Raw genomic sequence first — 3,331 nt, 5'->3', positions numbered from 1 at the left:
TTAAGCGAGCCGTGGTTGTCATCCACGGGTTGAACCGAGACCCGCAAACATACATGTCGAATATGCTCTCTGCTCTTTCACGAGTACCATCCGGCTCTGGCCCGACAACCGCCAATACACAAATAATAGCTCCTTATTTTCCGAACGGGGATGATAAGAACATTGGTTATCCATGGAATAGTAGTGCTCCCGCCGGCGGGTACGGCTCTACCTCAAATGCTCTCGTCTGGAAGGCTTCTGGCTGGGCTTCGGGTGAAAACAACCAGTATCCTCGCTTGCAGATAGCAACGTCTTCTTATGACGTATTGGATGCCATTATCAAATACTTTGCCAATAGGGACATGTATCCCAACCTCAATCAAATCGTCATTGCGGGACACTCCCTTGGAGCCCAGATGACGCAGCGTTACGCGGCTGTAGGGAACCAGCTATCACTGCCCTCGAGTCTGCGACTTACATACTGGATCGGTAACCCGAACAGCTTCGTGTGGCTCGACTCATCACGCCCCTTGGACACATCAACTTGTCCAGGTTATGACGACTGGAGAGACGGCCTGTCCAACTACGACCAGACCTATGGTTCGTCCTTAGTGGCCAGCGGTGCTGGTGCCGTGCTAGCTAACTACAACTCCCGGTCTATTGCCTATGCTAGGGGTCTGCAAGACTTCGGCGACGATTCGAGCGACTGTAGTCCTTTCACCACGGGGCAAAACAGAGGGGAGAGGTTCTTCAACTTCATCAAGGCGTTTCCCCCCACCTGTGCGGGTCCTTCGGATTCTGCATGCGATACAATTGACTACGTCGTTTCTGGTCACGATGCAGGTGTCATGTTCTCCTCCACAGCAGGGCAAACCCGTCTTTTCCTCGACAACTTTAACGGAGACTTGTCGCGGGCCACTGATTTCTATTGCCCGCGACAAGCGGTGGGCGATAATCCTTTGCCCGGCCCTGAATGCTCGGAGAATTCGACGAGTTCTTCGCCGTCTGCAAGTTATTCTGGAATGACTTATGCCGGCTGCTGGAGTGATCAGGACCCCGCAAGTCTACCTTACATGATATATGACACGAGCGACAACACCATCGAAAAGTGCACCAGTACTTGTGCCCAGCTAGGCTATTCTATTGCTGGCATGGAATTCGGTTCACAGTGCTTTTGCGGCAACAAACTCACAGCAAAGGCAGCGAGAACAGTGGACAATGCTTGTTTCACGCCTTGTGCTGGAAACTCGTCCGAGACCTGTGGCTCTAGCAGACGTCTTTCGGTGTTCTCGAAGGGGACACCAACGGTTCTGTCTGACCCTACGGTACCATATGTTGTCGGCAACTTCATTTACCAAGGATGCTGGATGGATAACAACCCATCACGCGCACTGAACTTGAACGCCTTCGCTTCAGAGACAATGACTATTGAAGCATGCGCTGATTTCTGCTCCTCGTATGGGTACTTTGGCCTTGAGTACTCCCGAGAATGCTATTGCGGAAATAGCATATCCGCCGGAAACATCAACATGACGGAATCAGATTGCGCCATGACATGTTCTGGAAACGACGAACAGCTTTGTGGCGGCCCAAACCGTCTCACATTCTATGCCAGAAATGGGACGATACCAGAGTCCGAGCCAAGCCCATCCACAAACCCTCTACCTGTGATTGTGGTACCAGCACCTTCAACGTCTGCAATAACATGCCCAAGTGCTGATCAAACTATTTTCGATGCTATCAACGGGGGACACTATATCGTTGAATGTGGTGTTGATCATGCTGCTGGAGATCTGGCTTCTACCTCAGCCGAGACATTTGATGAATGCATAAACACTTGTGATTCCACAGCCGGCTGTGTCGATGTATCCTATCTGGGAGTAGGCTGCTACATGAAGAGCACTGTCGGGCTAGCAGTCTCAAATGGTGTTTGGACTGCACGCTTGATCGGCAGGGGCAATGAGACCAGCTCGGCCCCTGATCCGAAAACCACTACTACTTCAGCAAAAATTTCGGAAACAAAGCCGGCTACTTCTGGAGGTGGCTCTTCTTCGACGGATCCTGACCCGATCTGCCCTGGCTCCAACAATCAGATCTATACCATGTCTTCAGGGAAGCGATACCAAATTGAATGCGGTGTGGACCATGCAGGCGGCGACATGCCTGCACCCAACGGACAGCAAGCCAACAGTCTTGCAGCATGCATTGCAATTTGTGATACCCGTGATGGCTGCGTGGATGTTTCGCTCAGCGGTGTTGCGTGCTACCTGAAGAGCTCTGTGGGGGCTAGTATGTCCAATCCGGTCATGGGAGCCAGACTTCTCATCTCTGAACCTAGTGTTGCAACCTCGTCGTGGGCGGTAAGCAATGGAACCCAATCCACGTCAGCGGCTTCGCCCGTGGCGACGGTCCCCACTCCTCCTGCCGATGCCTCTACGACGACGACGACAACGACAACAGCTACGAGGGTCTCTGCCGCAAGCTACGTGCCACCGCTACCATCCGGTTTCGAATACCTAGGCTGCTACGAGGATGGCTCCACACGTACACTTGATGTGCTCATTTACGTCGGCTCTTCCACAACACCGTCGAAGTGCGCTCTTGACTGCCGTGGTCAGGGCTATGTCTACTCTGGTACAGAATATGGACAGGAGTGTTGGTGCAGCAACACGGCCCCCTCGCCCAACATCCTGACTTCATCCACCGACTGCAACATGCCCTGTGCCGGCGACAACTCCCTGCTCTGTGGCGCTGGTTACCGTCTCACCATATCGCACGACCTTGTCTTCGGCACAGTGGATCCTCACGACCCCTGGGGGCTGCTTGGCTGCTACATAGACGACACGGCGAGTCGGACGCTGCCCACGATGATTCCCATGGGCGGGCAGAACGAGATGACCATAAACAACTGTCTGGACCGCTGCCTGGCGTCTGGCAACACGTACTGTGGCGTCGAGTATCACGGCGAATGCTACGGAGGTACAACACAACCGGGCAATAGCCTGCTGGCGACTCCTAGCAACAACATCCTTGCGGCGGGTTGTAATTTGCCCTGTTATGGCAATAGCACTCAGGCGTGCGGTGGTGCAAACCGTATCTTGGTATTCGAGCAGCAGTTTGCGCAGCAGTTCGCGCCGCAAGGCAATTGGACCAAAGCGGCTATGAGAAGACGTCGGGGATCCTAGAGTATTAGTGCCAAAGGATTAGAGGAAAGAGAAATCTTTAGTATATCAATTAGACTCATTAGAATAAGACTTTTAGAGTTGGGTTTTAGTGATTCTTTCCCCCGTCCTCCCTCCTTTTTTTAGATGTGACGGACCGTAGAGTGCGTACGAGCATATAATTGGGTAAT

The sequence above is a fragment of the Phaeoacremonium minimum genome, assembly GCF_000392275.1.
Source record: "Phaeoacremonium minimum UCRPA7 unplaced genomic scaffold PA7_03_scaffold_336, whole genome shotgun sequence".
Lineage (NCBI taxonomy): Eukaryota > Fungi > Ascomycota > Sordariomycetes > Togniniales > Togniniaceae > Phaeoacremonium > Phaeoacremonium minimum.
Note: the sequence above shows the minus strand (reverse complement) of the source record.